Below are 16,907 nucleotides of genomic sequence, written 5' to 3' on the forward strand. Positions count from 1 at the left end.
ACCACATACACGAACACAGAAACACACAAGTTATGTGTGATACAACCAGTTATTTGAACAGCAACACAAACTGAAAGCTTTGTTTTTACAGCAGTCTGCTTTGAGCTTGAAAGAAAAATCGGCTTCATTTGAGGAAAAGGAGTCATGGACATAATTATGAAATATGGATGTGTAAAACTGCCAAGCAGGTAATATGTTTATGCCAATTTATTTTTATTTACAAGATCAGTGACTTACTTTTTCTTTTCTTTTTTCTTTTTTTCTTTTTTTTTTGGGGGGGGGGGTGCTGGGGATCGAACCCAGAGCCTTGTGCTTATAGGACAAGCACTATCTCCCCAGCCCCAACTTACTTTTTCTAATTTCGAATCACATATGGCTTAATATGGTATTAAATATGTGTTTATTCCTTTTAATGTGCATGTGTGGGGTGCTGGGGATTGAACCCAGGGCCTTGTAAATGCAAGGCAAGCACCCTACCCACTGAGCTATATCCCCAGCCCCCCCAAAAGGGCTTTCATTGCATCTTGTGATGGTAATTTTTCATCATCACAGCTGTTTTATTCTGTTATAGCTGAACAACTATCTTAGTAACTTGATTTTTAGGGCAGAATGACAGGTTGGTCCAAAGAACCATCAGTTTTTCCATTAAGCATTTTACCTATTCAATTCTCTCTCTTTCACACACACGCGCATGTGCACATTTGTACCCGTTAGTCTTGTCATAGGAAACTAAAGCAAGAAGTTAAAGAGGTCATTATAGCCACTCGGTGGGAGAATTTGAATTCCAACTCCACAGCCTAAATACATAATCACAGAACTATGGAAGGGTCCCCAAGGACCTTTTAGTGGTCCACGAGAGGAAGACAGGGCTTGACATAAGGGAGTTGTAGAAGGAACAGAGACATGTACAGAGTCGAGAGATACTTGGACAGGACTTGGAAGGTGACATGGGAATGCAGGAGAAAAGTAGGTGGGAAGGGTGTCAGGCATTGAGGGACACCTGCAGGGACTAAGCTGGCAGGAGGACTTGCTGGTCCAGGGATGATAAAGAAGAGGAACTCGGACATGTTGGGGACCATGTTAAGACTTGAAAACACAGGTCCAAGGCTCCAGAAAGAGAGCAGAGCTGGAGCTCAAGGCTGGGGTCTCACAGGGTGGAGGTACCCAGTGAAAATGTGCAAGAGGAGAAAACTCCAGGGATGGGAGGTAGACAGACAGACAGACAGACAGCACAACGAGAAGTGGCAAGGTCTGAGGAGGGAGACCACAGGAACACCTGGTGGGAACTGAGGGTGAAGAAGGCAGGACTGAGCCCAGAGGCTCCAGAGCTTCAGGGGTGGCCTGGGCGGCAGCCAGGTAAACAGCAGCGCTGAGACGCTGCGGGTTTGGTCTCTCTTTAGAACAGGGCCGTAACTACACGACAATAACAAAGCAGCAACAATCACACATAGCTCTTGGTATGCGCCAGCACCCTTTCAGCATTTTATACATACTTACTCATTTAACCCTCACAGCGGCCTACGTCACCACCCCCAGCCTGCTGAGGAAGCCTGAAGTGCAATCAGCATGGAAGCAAGATGGGACTGACTTGTGGCCACTTTGATCTTCCCCCTCCTCCAGAGGTTGGAATCACCACTAGCCATGTCAGCTGTCAACCACAGCAGCTAATACCAACATTTCTTATAAATAGAAAGTACTGGAAAACAACAGGGAGATCCATGCACCACAAGAGTACCATTTAATGAACATTTTGTTTAAGTTTAATTAAATGCATGTACCTACTGGGTCACACTATAAGTGTGATCCACACTATAAGGGGATCAATGTCAAAAATGCTTGTCAAGCTGCATGCTGCAGCACATGCCTGTAATCCCAGGGACTTGGGAGACTGAGGCAGGAGGATCACAAGTTCCAAGGCAGACTGGGCAACTTAAGGACATCCTATTTGAAAATAAAAAAATAAAAAAGCGTTGGGGATATAGCTCCATGGTAGGACATCCTGGGTTCAAGCCCCAGTACCAAAAAAAAAAAGCTTCCTAGCCACTGATCTTTCCAACTTTTGAATCAATGTACATAATAGATGTTCAGTGAACTTTGGATGAAATGACAGGTAGACAGTTGGGCAAGTGTGGGGGTGGGTGGGTGAGTGAATGGGTGGATTAGACGGCTGGTGGTTTGGTGCATGGATGTCTACATGGGGGGTTGGGTAGGATAGATGGAATACTATTTCTCTAAGATGATTTATTGGGTCAACCCAGTCCAAAATCAGTCACTGATTTAAATTCATATATAATTTACAGTTAGTTCATATGGCACAAATACTGACATTGATTATGTTACATTCTGATAGTTAATTACTTTTTTTAACAAATTTTTGATTGAATGTGCATTTTACCCCAGTCACTATGCTAGGTGTTATAGAGTTTAGCAAACATACAAACAAACAAAAAACTGCTACTTTCCTGAAACTTTTGTTTTTTATTTGTTTTTTATTACCAAGGATTGTTGAACCAGGGGCGCTTTACTACTAAGTTACATCCCCAGCTCTTTTATTTTTTATCTTGAGACAGGGTCTCATTAAATTGCAGAGGCTGAGTCCAAAGTTTCAATCCTCCCGCCTCAGCCTCCTGAGTAGCTAGAATTACAGGACTGTACCACCAGGCCCGGCTTGAAGCTTTTAATTTGGTAGCAGAGACAGATGTTAAAGGAACATACAAATACATGCTCATCATTACAGCTTGTGAAACGTGCCTTGCAGGAAAGTACAGGAAGAGAAAATAACAGGGAGGGCCGATTTGGATTGTGTGGTGGCAGGGGTCTAAAGAGAGGACCTGAGTAAGCCAGAATAGGAGGAGAAGATGAGTGTCCCAAGCAGAGGAAGGAACAGATGCAGAACCTTAAAGCTGCAAAGTGCTGGTATTTGCAAGGAACTAACAGAGCCTGCAGGTTGATAGGCAGAGAAAGAGGGAGAATACTGGAGGCAGAGGGGTGAGCAGGCATCAGGCTGGGCTGCTTGTCTACCTGGTAAACTTGTAAGGTCTTAATGCAATTGGAAATCAGAGAGGCTTTTGAACAGAGCCATGACAAGATCTGACTTGCATTTTAAATTTCCTCTATCTGCAATGAGAAGAAGGGTGAGAGGGGGCCAAGAAGAACAATTAGGAGACTCTCCATCTTCCAGGGAAGAGGTGACAGCAACAGCACACAGACAGATACAGCATAGTAGGAGGAAGAATCACCAGAGCTTGGCAGTGGGCTGAATTTGGGGATTGAAAGAGGAAGATATCAAGGACACCACGTGGCTTCTGGCTTGAGCCCTTATGGGATGGCGCCATGGACAGGAACAGGTTTGGAGAAGGGGGTGATAGGGAGTGCAGCACTTCTCTTAATGTGTTTGAGATCAGACCAACACGTCCAGTCGTAGGTGTCCATAACAATGCCAATGCCCACCTCCCGAGTCACCCTGTGTTCACACTTTATACACATTTTCTTACTCAAGTCACAACACCACCCAGTGAGGCCATTATTAGTGCTGTCTCCATTTTAGGGATGTGAAAACTTGAGCACAGAGACTGAAAGACTTGCCTGAAGTCAGGAGGCTTGCACATGGCAGAGTCGGGGTTCAAGTCCCATCTACCATACTCCAGTCACAGTGGTGCCGAGCAGGCTGAGCTTCCCAGGAATAACTCAGTACCACGCAGTGCCCAGTACTACACAATGCCCTGAAGTTATCATATCCCCTTCCCAGGATGCCTCAGGAAGGCCACAGCCCCCGCATGCTTATCCCAGCCTGTCTGTAATAGATATGTCACAGTAGTCCCAATCTACTGAGTCACTTTTTTTTTTTTTAGTATTTTTTTTAGTTGCCAATGGACCTTTATTTTATTTACTTATAAGTGATGCCAAGAATCAAACCCAGTGCCTCGCACATGCTAGGCAAGCGCTCTACCACCGAGCCATAACCCCAGTTCTGTGAGTAACCTTTAGAAGAAAAAAAAGACAGTTTAAAGTTCCATTAAATAATGTCCCCCAGCAGCTACAAAAATGCCATTTGCAGTGTGCAGAACACCGTAAAACATTAAAAAAGGACAATGGAGAAAATCACTTGTAATCCTACCTTTCAAAGTTAACTACCTACCCATTATCATTTAGATGACTGTCCTTTTGATTATATATTTATATTCCTTTTCATGAAAACTGTCATTATGTAAATATGGTTTAGAATCCTGTTCGTTTATTTCCACAGGAAGAATTCCTAGCAGTGGAGTCAAAGAGTTCACTAGCAGTTAGGTCAAAGAACAAGCCTTTTCAAAAAAAAAATACCATGGCTTCAGGCAGGGCAGGCTGGGGCGGGAGCAGAGCCACCCTTGGCACAAAATTTTCAGTGCCAACCCTGTCCTTGCAGAAGCCTGAAATAAGTTCCTCCTTAAGAGGCCTGTTTGCCTCACTCTAACCCCGCCCCCAGCTTCTGGGTCCCAGTGAGAAACTCAAATCCAGAGGTGGGTCTGCCTTGTGACTTGGAAATGAAGCTTATATAAAATGTGTCAGGGTGGAGAGGACAACTATGTCTGCAAGTGCATATGGGATACCTGCTTTGTCCTCAGGAAGTATATTGATTGGGGTACAGTTAAGCTGCTATAACAAAGACCCCCGCAATACCATACAGCTTAAGTGGAATAGTTTGTTTCTGCCTCAGGAAACGTGATTCAGGGGAAGTTGACGGCACTGCTCTGAAACAGAGATGGCCAGTTATTCTGTCACTTTCGACATGGTCCTTCCACTTCTGGGTTCAAGGATGCAAATGAGTTATACCACTTCGGAGTTGGCAGCAGCACAGGAAGCCACTTTGCCTTGAAGGAGATGACCCTGATGCTGCATATATCACTTTATATGTATCTCCAGGTCCGATTTAGCCCATGACCACACCTAGCTGTAAGTGAGACTGAGAAATTAGTCTATGACTGGGTGGCCATGTGCCCAACTAAAACCTATAGATTTTATTACTGAAATGAAGAAGGGGAAATGGATACTGAAGGGAAATTAACAAATTACCAAAGAGAGGGATTTGAGATAGAGGTTCCTACAATTCAGCAGGTGAGGACCAAGCCAAAGAAATAAACATTATGTATCATGTTTGGGCTACTGGGACCCGTGGATATATAGATTTAAATATAGATCATATGAAGCCAGGCCTTTAATCCCAATGGCTCTGGAGACAGGAGGATCACAAGTTCAAAACCAGCCTCAGCAAAAGCGAGGCACTAAGCAACTGAGTGAGACCCTGTCTCTAAATAAAATACAAAATAGGGCTGGGGATGTGGGTCGGGGGTTGAGTGCCCCTGAGTTCAATCCCCAGTACCCATACCAGAAAAAAAAATATACAGAGAGAGAGATCATTTGTCCCCTCTCTAATTATGAGATCCTTGAGAGAAGGGCTGAGGCTGACACTGATGTGTCTGCTACAAAGCACAGGAATGCAGACCTCTATATGCTTAGAAAGTGTTCACTGATCAACTGTTTAGTCATCAACAGGCCCCGAATATGTTAATTCATCCATTTTCTTTACCCTTTTTGGTAGACCAGCCTCTTCGTTCCTGACTCACCAGCATATCGGCAGGTGCTCTGGGTGGCTAATCTAATACCCAGCCTTCTCTTTTTCCTTACCACTACATTCTCATCTTTTTTTTTGGTACCTGAGATTGAACCTAGGGATACTCAACCACTGAGCCACCTCCCCAACACTTTTTATATTTTATTTAGAGACAGAGTCTTACTGAGTTGCTTAACTCCTCCCTAAGTTGCTGAGGCTGGCTTTGAACTTGCAATCCTCCTGCCTCAGCCTCCTGAGCTGTTGGGATTACTGGCATGCACCACCATGCCCAGCTGATCCTCGTCTTCTTTAGGGCAGCAGAATGCCAACCAAACACTCACTTTCCCTGCCTCTCTTGTGGGTCATGACCTGTACTAGTTTGCTACAGCTGCCAAAACAAAGGACTCCAAATAGGATGGGTTAAGCAACAGAAATGTGTTGTTTCACTGTTCTGGAGGCCAGAAATCCGAAATCAAAGCATTAGCTGGATAATGTCCTTCTGAGGTTGTGAGCGAAGTACCTATTCTGGGTCTCTCCTTGGGTTTGTGCGTGGCCATCTTCTGGTGCCTATGGACACCACCTTCCTTCCACACATGTCTGTTTGTGTCTGGATTTCCAAGTTTTATGAAGACCAGACATATTGGGTTAGAACCCACACTAACGCCCTCTTTTTAATTCGATTGCCACCGTTAAGACTATTCTCCAAATAAAGTCACATTCTGAGTTAGGGCTCCAACGTATCTTTTGTAGGACCGGGGCTGGGGGAGGGGGAGGAGAAGGAGATAACTCAACCTGTAACACCATTGGAATAAACCCAGAAATCAGTTGGGGATTTCTGGCAAGTGTTTACATTGCTGATAAAATGAATGACTTTCCTCCTGCCTTTTGATAGCTACAACGTCTACTGCCATCCCCTGATCACGAGAGAGCGAACCCGACCATCTACAGTAGCCAGAACTCTGGATATTTTGTTCTATGGCTTTTTTTCCAGACATTGAAGGAGAGTTTACTATTACCTGTAACTGAGGGCCTTCCTAACTGTCCCAGTAGGTCCTTAGACTGTCTTTAGTCCTATGTGTGTGTTAGAGGATGTTCAGAACTTTATATAACCTTAAGAATTTTCTACTGTGTGTGGGTGACACAGGGGATTAAGCCCAGGGATACTATACCACTGAGCTACACCCCCAGTCTTTTTTATTTTTTATTTCTATTTTGAGACAAGGTTTTAAGTTGCCCAGAGTAGCCTTGAATTTGTGATCCTCCTGCCTCAGCCTCTCCATCTACTCTTCTATCTTCTGATGTCTTATTCTAAAAGTCAGGCAGAACCAGGAGCATATGCCTGCAATCCCTGCAGCTCAGGTGGCTGAGGCAGGAGGATGGAGTTGGAGGTCAGCCTTGGCAATTTAGCAAGACCCTATCTCAAACTAAGAAATAGGAAATAAAAAGGGCTGGGGATGTAGCTCAGTGAACTCATCTCTGAGTTCAATCCCCAGTACTTAATAATAATAATAATAATAATAAAAAGTCAGATAAACACAACTGTAATCCCAGCAACTAGGAAGCTTGAGGCAAGAGGATTGCAAGGTTGAGGCCAACCTCAACAGGTTAGTGAGCTGCCTCAAAATAAAAAATAGAAAGAACTGGGGATGTGGTTCAGTGGTAGAGTGCATCTGGGTTCAATTTCCAGTACCACCAAATAGTAAATAAATGTGCAAATAAATATCAGGCAAACTGCCACAGTATTGGTAAGGCAAGGGCACACATGCTTTTTACCTGAATGCCTGCAAAGGCTGGGCTTTGAAAAGACACAGGTTCCCGGGCACGGTGGAGTATGCCTGTAATCCCAGCGGCTCAGGAGGCTGAGGCAGGAGGATCCCGAGTTCAAAGCCAGGCTCAGCAATTTAGTGAGGCCCTAAGGAACTTAGCTAGACCCTCTCTCAAACAAAAAACAAAAGGGGCTGGGGATGGGGCTCAGAGGTCAAGTACCCCTGGGTTCAATCCCCAGTACTAAAAAAAAAAAAAGATGGAGTGGGCCTCAGAGAGAGCTCCAGACCTGAGCCAGAGGAGAATAGAAACAGGACAAGGGAATGGAGAGAGAGGCAGACAGCAGGTAGTCAGAACATTTCTTCCTGAAAGATGAGTCAGATGGGAAAGCTAAAGAAAATCCCAAGGAAATTTTCTTCGCTACCTAAATATAATTAAAAAAAAAAAATCACAGGGTGAATGGAAACTGGAGAATACCCTGGTCACGTATAACAAACTCATATGCTTCCAGGACCCAGGTAGTTACACAGAGGGAAGCAGCAAGTGAAGACTGTGGAGCATGGTCCCTCTGATAGGGCAGCTGTAAATCAACTCCAAGTATTGATGCTGTGCTCTGGGTCTAGAATTGCTAAATCTGACTTTTTTGGTGGGGACTAGGCGGGTACCAGGGAATAAACCCAGGGGCACTTAACCACTGACCACATCCCCAGTTCTATTTTGTATTTTACTTAGAGACAGGTTCTCCCTGAGTTGCTTAGTGCCCCCCTTTTTGCTGAGGCTAGCATTGAACTTAAGATTCTCCTGCCTCAGCCTCCCAGGTCACTGGGATTACAGGCATCACCACTGCGCCTGGCTAAATCTGACTTTGTAAAAAGCTAGAAATTGATCTTTTATATTAGAATATCCAGGTCTTTTTTTTTTTTTTTCTGTACAGGGGATTGAACTCAGGGATGCTTTACCACTGAGCTATATCCTCAACCCTTTTTATTTTTAATTTTGAGCTAGGATCTCGCTAAGTTGCTTAGGGCCTTGCTGAAGCGGGGCTGAGGATTGAGGTTGGTCTTGAACTTGCAATCCTCCTGCCTCAGCCTCAGGAATTGCTGGGATTACAGCTATGCACCACCGTGTCTGGCTAGAATATCAAGGTTTTTTAATGTTGGCAATCCATGAGCCAATTTCGAACAATATAGATGGGCCAAATAAAATGCATCTGGGAGCTAAATGTGGTCACCAAAGTGCCATCTCCGGTCCAGACCCATCTCACAACAAAGCAGTGTTTCACACTACAGTGTTGCACACAAGGCTGCCCCAGCCTGTCCTGAACACCTCCTCTGAGAGGGACTTCACTAGAAACCTGCTACATCCTGCTCTCCAAGACAAGAGTCCACTTCTCTGCCGCAGCTTTGGAAAGGGCAGAAGACCATTTTCCCTGTGCATCCATTGCTCTTTTCTCTTTTGCATATTAAAAAAAAAGGCATACAGAAGCAATAAATACCCACAGTCCTTCAGGCTTTCCATATGAGACTAAGAGAAACAGGCAGATGCATGTCAATATATAGAAGGAAGAAAAGACAGGTGGTTGTGATTGATTAGATGGGAAGAGTGAGGAAGAAGAGGAATCAAGGTTGACTTGAGGGTTCAGAAGGACCAAGTGAGGACATCCAGCAGGGGAAGAGGATCCAGGGGGAGACAGCAGGCTCCACTTAATGGAGTTTGAGAGATGCCCAGTCAGGAGTTCAGCAAGGAATCTGGGTTGAAGCTACCAATCTGGGAGGCAGTGAGCAGGGCAGGGACAAAGCAGGGAGATTTGGCTAACATCAACACTCATGTGAGGGGCAGCTGGGTGGCAGATGGTGGCTACAGACTGAAAAAGAGATGCCAGGAAGGAATGAAGAGAAACTAAAGAGACCAGTGTCCAGAAATGCAAGGGAGGAGAAAGGGTTTTAAAAAACATTGCAGGCATGCTAGTGCACGCCTGTAACCCAGCTACTCAGGAGCCTGAGGCAGGAGGATTGCAAGTTCCAGGCCAGCCTGGGCAACTTAGCGAGACTCTGTCTTAATTTTTTTTTTTTTTTTTTTTTTTTTTTTTTTAATTTTACAAAGGGCTGAGTGTGTGTAGCTCCATTGGAGAGCACTTGCTTAGCATGCACAGGACCCTGGGTTCCATCCCTAGCATTGAAAAAAAAGAAAAAAAGTCGGATAGGGACCAAAAAGTATCTACTGAATGTGACGTCAAATGGCTGTCAAAGAGGTATTTGATGTCACAAATCATGACTTCATGATGGCTGAATAGAGGCCCATGACAACACTGGCTGAGCTAGAAGGGCCTTAGGGCCGAGGGAGGTAAGCTTAAACCTCAAAGACCTGGGCCAGTTCAAACCGATGGCAACAAACCAGGGGAACAAAGTCCAGAGATACAGCAGACTGAGCCAGGCACAGTGGTGCAGGCCTGTAATCCCAGCTCCTTGGGGGGCTGAGGCAGGAGGATTGCAATTTCAAGTTCAGCCTGGGTAACATAAGGGAAACCTATCTCAAAAAAGAAAGAAAGAAAAGAAAAGAAAACTCACAGATTGAGTGGCTTTGACAACAGAAGTTTATTTTCTCACAGTTCTGGAGGCTAGAAGGCCAAGGTCTAGGTGCTGGCTGACTGGGCTGCCGGCAAGGGCCCTCTTCCTGGTTGCAGATGGCTACCGTCTGGCTGTGCCTCACATGGAGGGGAGAATTCTAACATCCCCATGTCCTTATTAGGGCAGCAGCCCTACCCCAGGATGAGGTTTCGCCCTGTGAATGCATTTAACTGCAGTTATTTCCCTGTGGATCCCATCTCCAAGGCAACCACCGGGTAGGGGGTGGGGAGGATCTCACCATAGGAATTTTGAGGGGACACAATTCAGTTTATAGCACTCTGTGTGTTCACCTTTATATCCGTATATCACCAGACTGTGCAGGCCCTTATTCAAAGTTCGAAGAGGACCAGGAAGCCCTGGAAGAGAGGCTGGTGACACGACCCAACATGACAGCCAGTCATCTCTACCCCAGCACTTCTGAGTCCAGTTCAGCGAGGAGGGATGAATAACCCCATCCAAATCCAGCCAGCAGACGTGGCGCAAGGAGTTGTCCCAAGGCAGGTGGACCCGGTGGCTAGACGGGAGCTCTGCGAGGTCTGCTTTGGTTCATTCCTTCACTGGGAGCCAGGTCCGCACTCAGAGCTGAGTAAACACTTTGGAATCAGTTAGTTTGGAGGGGTTGTGGTTCAGTGGTAGAGCACTTGCCTAGCATGTGAGAGGCACTGGGTTCGATTCTCAGCACCATATGTAAATAAATAAATAAATAAAATAAAGGTCCATCAACAACTAAAAAGATTTTTAAGTAAATAAATAAATAAATTAGTCGATAGATAGAGGGAAGCCGGGTAGCTGGTCTGGAGCCTGCATGGAGAATCAGATCCCAAATAACACACTCAGTCTTCCTCCCTGACCCGAACTGTGCCCACCCAGTCACCACAAAAGGATTCCCACTGGAAATCCTGGGCTCCACCTAAGAGAGGACAGAGATCCCAAGGCAGAGCACCTCTTACCTCAACTTGGCCAGCACTGCCTTTGGCTCACAGGCTCTGTACACAGTGTACCCTGCCTTTGGGCTGTGACGGTGCAGGGCGTGGCTCACCACTGGCTGTTTGGATGACTGCATTTCCATTTCAAAAGTGCTCTCTCTGGTTGGAGCTCAAACTCTCAAATTCAGCACATTCCACCAGATGCGATGTGACCTTAAGAGTACTGTCCACCCTGATGCTCCTTTCACCCTGCAGCCAGGGGAAATAGAGGGTGAGTTGTACCCATGGAGAATCTTCTGCTAAATATCAAGATGGAGAGGAAGAAAGACATTACCAACAGGTGTTGAATTGCAGTAAGCAGGCAGATAATAAACTGGTTTCAGCAGAGGTCTTTATTATGCCTAAGTAACTTGAAGCAAGTTTCCTTCATTTTCTGAAGTCTACAAAGACAGGCAAGAAACATCATCTGATAAGGCCTCCAAAGGGGTCAATACTGAGACCAAAGCATGGACCTCTCATGACCCAGCTGGACAGACAGACACATGGTCATCCTGCCTGTTCCTCTCCAGCCCTGATGGATTCTGGCACCTTCTTGGATCCTGCATGGTGCCTGATCACCATCCCCATCAGCCAAACCTTGCCCGGGCCTGACATTTAATCCTCAGAAAAGCACTCTGTAAATAAAGGATTGATCCTCCTATTTTTCAGACAACAGTCTCAGAGTTCGTGATCACACAGCAAGCTAGTGGTAGAACCAGCATTTGAACCAGGGCATGTCAAAACCTGTGCACGGTGAACTGTTCCCAGCAACCATGAAAGACTGGAGAAACTTCTAGAGGTCACCTTGGACAAGCTAGCTTCTCTGAGGCGGTTTCTTCATCTGTGAAATAGGCATGATAATTCTTACCGTGCGGGGGCTGTTGAGGTATTAAAGATCTCTAAGAGGTATCTAGCAGACCCAACCTTGATGCTGACAAATGTTATCTATTATTACCACCTTCTCAACAGTCTCAACAGTCAACTCATCAGAGTCCAGCAGATGTGATGATAAAGGGTGGGTGCCCGAGGGATACCTGGTCCTCTTTAGGAATGCCAGAGACCAGCAGTTGTAGGACAGAATCCACAGGACCAACCAGAGCTCTGGACCTAGCTCCCCCAACTGCTGGCTGCATGATCCAGAAGAAGTCAGTTAGCTCCTTGGAGCCTCAGTTTCTCATCTGCAAATTGTAGATAAGAATAACGAGCACCCTGCTCCCATCACAGGGCTGTGGCTCAGCTGAGATAATGGTTGTGAAAGTGCTTTGTAAAGTGGAAAAGTGTTATCCGGATGTAAAGGACCATTATCCTCATGGTGATACAGATCTAGTGTGGGTGGTTGCATTGCAGAGGGTGAAGACCAGCCTCCCTCAGACCCTGGGAAAGACAGCACCAGAGGGAACGGGGCAGCAGGCGAGTGCGGGTGAGTTATAAGAATGAGTTTGGGGAAACTAAGGTGGCAAAATACTGGGACGGATGACTACAAATAGGGCACCCCTGGTTGGGACAGCAGGTCCCTTCGAGTTTTTAAATCTCTAGTTATATTGATAAATTTTAAAAATTCCAAGACAGGGTTACCCGTATACAGTATATTTTGCATTTCCCATGCTGCCAATATATCAGGCATGGCTCTAAAGGGTCTTGTGGTTATGGGGTCATCATCACTCAGCAGCTTCTCAGTCCCCAACTATCTAGATAACCTCATTTAGAGATAATATCTAACCTGTACATTTGAGATCACTAGAGGCCCCCTTAGTCTCCCATGATAGGCCCTAAGGGAGAGGACAGTGTGTCTTTCCTCTATATTCTCATACGATAAGCAGACTTTGGTATATCCATAAGTGAAATACTACTCAGTCATAAAAAAGAACACACTACTGATAGAAGCCACACATATGTGAGTGAAGAAGCCATGATTCCATTGCTATAAAGTTTTAGGGCAAATAAAATCACTTAAAAATGATAGAAAAGCTGGGCCTGGTGGTGCATGCCTGTAATCCCAGTGGCTTGGGAGGCTGAGGCAAGAGGATCTCAAGTTCAAAGCCAGCTTCAGCAACTTAGTGAGGCTCTAAGAAACTCAGGGAGACCCTGTCTCTAAATAAAATTTTTAAAAAAGGGGGCTGGGGATGAGGCTCAGCGGTTGAGCACCCCTGGGTTCAATCCCCAGTAACCCCCCCCCAAAAAAAAGTGATAGAAAGCAGATTATTGACTGCCTGAGGCTAGAGCTTGGGATTGGGGTTAGGGCTGCTGACTACAGGGGAGTACAAACAATTTTCGGGTACGATGAAAATGTTCCATATCTTGATTGTGGTAGTGTCCCAAGGGTGTGAACTTTTGTCAAAACACATCCGCGTGTATACTTGAAGGGAGTACATTTTAGTGCATATGAATTATACCATAAGCCAGTTGATAAACAAAAATTCACATCTGAATAGGAAGGCTGAAGAGCCTCTTGCCTTCCCCGGACCACACTGCTCAGGATGGAGCCTAGTTTTTCTTTCTCAGCCTCCATAGAGGTTTTTCTGTTTTGTTTTTGCGGTGCTGTGCATTGAACCCAAGGCCTGGCACATGCTGGGCAAGCACTGGATCACTGAGTTACACCCTCAGTCCCACAAAGGGTGCTTGAAGTCAGTTCAACAAACACTGACCACATGCTGGTTCTGCACCAGACCCTGGAGCATGAGGCAAAGAGAACAGAGACCTCACCGGTGAGCAGTGTGCACGCTGCAGAGAAGCAGATCAGAAGTGAAGACGCTCGTGCAGGTTGGCCCAGGGGGCAGCAGTGTTTGGGAGCTCAGCAAGGGCAGTCAACGAACCACTGGGAAGAAGACAGTCAAGGGAGACCCAGCCAATGGATGGGGTGGGCCTCGCACATGCTAGGCAAGCACTCTACCGCTGAGCTACATCTCCAACTCCCAAACTGAGTATTGAATAGGAGTGGTGTTGAAACGGAGCTCCCCAAGTTCCTCAAGCTAAGAACAGGTGCCAAGAAGGCTGAAACATATTCTCTGGCTAATACAGCCTCGCAAAATCTACACATGTAATCACCTGGTTTTGTTATTCTACAAATTACAACTACTTCAAAGAACATAGGAGAAATAATCTAATAGCTGCTTCTCTCCAGTTTGATCAAACTACATAAAATTCACATTTCCTTTTTAATCTGATCTCCTATTTCTTTCACGAGTGGATGGTGGGCAAGTTGAGGAATCCAGCCAGTGGAGATCCAGGCAGATTCCCTGGCTGGGCCGCCAGCACCAGTGTGAGTTAGGCAGTAAAGTTGGTGCGTAGCAGTGATCAGCACGGCCTGGCACACAGTAGATGCTCATTAAGTACTTGCTGAGTTAGGGCAATAAAAGCAAAGACGGAGGTTTGCAAATAGCAGCCACAGGCCAAATTCGGCCACGGCCACTCATTTTTGTAAATGAAGTATTACTGGATCCACCTCATTTGTTTGCATATTTGTCTATGGCTGCTTTTGCTCTGTAGTGACACAATGAATAGCTGTGACAGAGATCCTGTGACTTGGAAAGCATAAAACAATTACCCTGTGACCATTTATACAAAATGTTTACTGATCTCTCAGGTGAGGCAAGGAGGGGATCCTTTTAAAAATTAATCCTGGAACCAGGCATGCTGGTGCACACCTGTGCAGCGACTCAGGAGGCTGAGGAAGGAGGATTGCAAGTTGGAGGCCAGCTTCAGCAACTTAGTGAGGCCCTAAGCAACTCAGCCAGACCCTGTCTCTAAATTAAAAAAATACAAAAAAAAGGGGAGAATTGGGGATGTGGTTCAGTGGTAGGGTTCCTGGGTTCACTCCCCACCAAAAAAATTAATAATCCCAGAGGCTAGGAGGAAGGAAAGTAGATGAGGTGAGAAAGATGGTGGAGTGAATCCCATGGTCCAGGTTATAAAAAAAAAAAATTCCTAGCCTTTTTTTTCACTGCAGTGCTGGGGGTTGAACCCAGAGGCTTATGCTTGCTGGCCAGGCGCTCACTCTGCCGCTGAGCTACATCCCTACCTTTCCCAGTGGACACAGAGATCAGTGTACTCAATACCGCTCTACCTGCCTTCTGGTTCCTCCTTTCTTTCTCACAGTGCCTGGGTTGGGAAGCTCAATGATATCTTCCCATGATCCCTTGTAGAGATGTGTTTTGAGTTATGCCAATGAGATGTTCTCACGTAGGACCTGAATTCAGAACTGAGTCAAGTGGAGAGAAGTAGTGTTGCTGCAGGCAGCCACGTGCTGATGTAGATGCAGCAGGCTGTGTGCGACTTTGGTCCTGATCCCTGAGTTTGGGCTGTGTTGGGGCAGAGCTGTCTGTTCCCCAGTCTCCTGACTGCGTCATGTTGCAGGCTGCAAACTCCCCAAGAGGTCTATTCTGCAGTGTTGTAAAGGTCATTCCTAGAGTCCCTTTCTCTGTTATTTTAAGCACCTAATTTTCTCTGAATAAGTCTTTTTTGTTAGTGCAACTCACTCCTGCCTGCTCCACTATTTAAAAACATGGATTATGTTGTTTAAGCGAAACAAAGTGGATTGAACATGCGTGTATATCTCTTCTCTCCCTTAAACCTCTCTGCAATTTTTTTTTTTTTTTTACTTTAGTAAACTCCTCTCAGACTTTTTAAAAAAAATCTTGAGGTTTTTTCTTTTTTGAATTTACTTACTTATTTATTTTATTATTATTAGTAGTAATAGTACCAGGGATTGAACTCAGGGGTGCTCAACCACTGAGCCACATCCCCAGTCTTTTTGTATATTTTATTTAGAAACAGGGTCTCACTGAGTTGTTTGGGGCCTCCCTTAGTTGCTGAGGCTGGCTTTGAACTCATAATCCTCCTGCCTCAGTCTTCTGAGCCACTGTGCCCAGCTTTAATTTATTTTTATTGGTGCATTAAAATTATATGAAATGGTGGAATTTATTATGCCATATTCATACATGCACATAACATAATTTGATCAATCTCATTTCCCAGTGAGGATCTTTTAAAAGGCAACAACCCTTAAGGACTAAGAAGCCAGGAAAGGGTATGGCAGTGGATGAGGATGTCAATACAATTTTGGAAACTGAAAAGCAGAGAGACAGTGATAAGTGACTTGGAAAATGTGAAGAAGCAGTTAATAGGAAAAGGACCACTTTGTATCCAGGATTCTGAAGACTCAGGATTTGGAGGCTTCATGTACTTCTGTTGTCAGGGACATTAGAGGTAAAGCTGGAAAAAAAAAAAAAAAAAAGAACTGGTTCAATATCACTGAAAGGAGCATGTGGAATCCCCCACATCTCCTCCACCATCCTATGCAGATGAGGACCTCCTCTGTGCCCAAAGGGTTGAACAATTGGCACAGTCCAGAAGGTCTCTGAGACACCGATGTCCTCAGAGACAAATCCCAGGTGTGACCTGAGAAAGTCATACTGAAAACAGAGTCACCAAAAGTCTGCATTAGAAAGCCCACATTCTGAGTGGAGAGGGTCCCTGCTCCCCTATTCAGCTCTGGTTTGGCTCTTAGATCCCTGGCACTCAGACATACATGCCCCTGGCAGAAAATCAAGGATGCTTCTGGGAACAATGACAATCAAAAGATAAAACATCTACAGATACTGACATTGGGGGGGGTCCCCTAGTAAAATGGCTGGCCCGGACCCAACTACCCCACAGAGAACCCCACCTGAGACAAGCCTTCTTCTCCATTTTTTTTTTTTTTTTTTGTACCAGGGATTGAACCTGGGGGGTTTAACCACTGAGCTGCATCCCCAATCTTTTTTGTTTGTTTGTTTGGTTTTGTGGTGCTAGGGATTGAACCCAGGGCCTTGTGTCTACAAGGCAAACACTCTACCAACTAAGCTATATCCCCAGCCCATCCCCAGTCCTTTTTTGATATTTTATTTTAAGATAGGGTCTTGTTAAGTTGCTTAGGGCCTTGCTAAGTTGCTGAGGCTGGCTTTGATCCTCCTGCCTCAGTTG

At 45.4% G+C, this 16,907-nt stretch overlaps 1 long non-coding RNA gene across 1 annotated transcript; it reads right to left on the bottom strand.

Annotated features, from left to right (window-relative positions):
• Window positions 1-9,929: 9,929 nt before the first annotated feature.
• LOC124985316 (uncharacterized) lies at window positions 9,930-11,734 on the bottom strand. The gene is made up of 3 exons (XR_007108841.1): window positions 11,242-11,734; window positions 10,932-11,156; window positions 9,930-10,563 (listed from the first exon to the last, which is right to left on the bottom strand). It is a non-coding gene; the product is annotated as an uncharacterized LOC124985316 (long non-coding RNA).
• Window positions 11,735-16,907: the final 5,173 nt, after the last annotated feature.

This window comes from Sciurus carolinensis, chromosome 5 (assembly GCF_902686445.1).
Source record: "Sciurus carolinensis chromosome 5, mSciCar1.2, whole genome shotgun sequence".
In the NCBI taxonomy this organism is placed as follows: domain Eukaryota; kingdom Metazoa; phylum Chordata; class Mammalia; order Rodentia; family Sciuridae; genus Sciurus; species Sciurus carolinensis.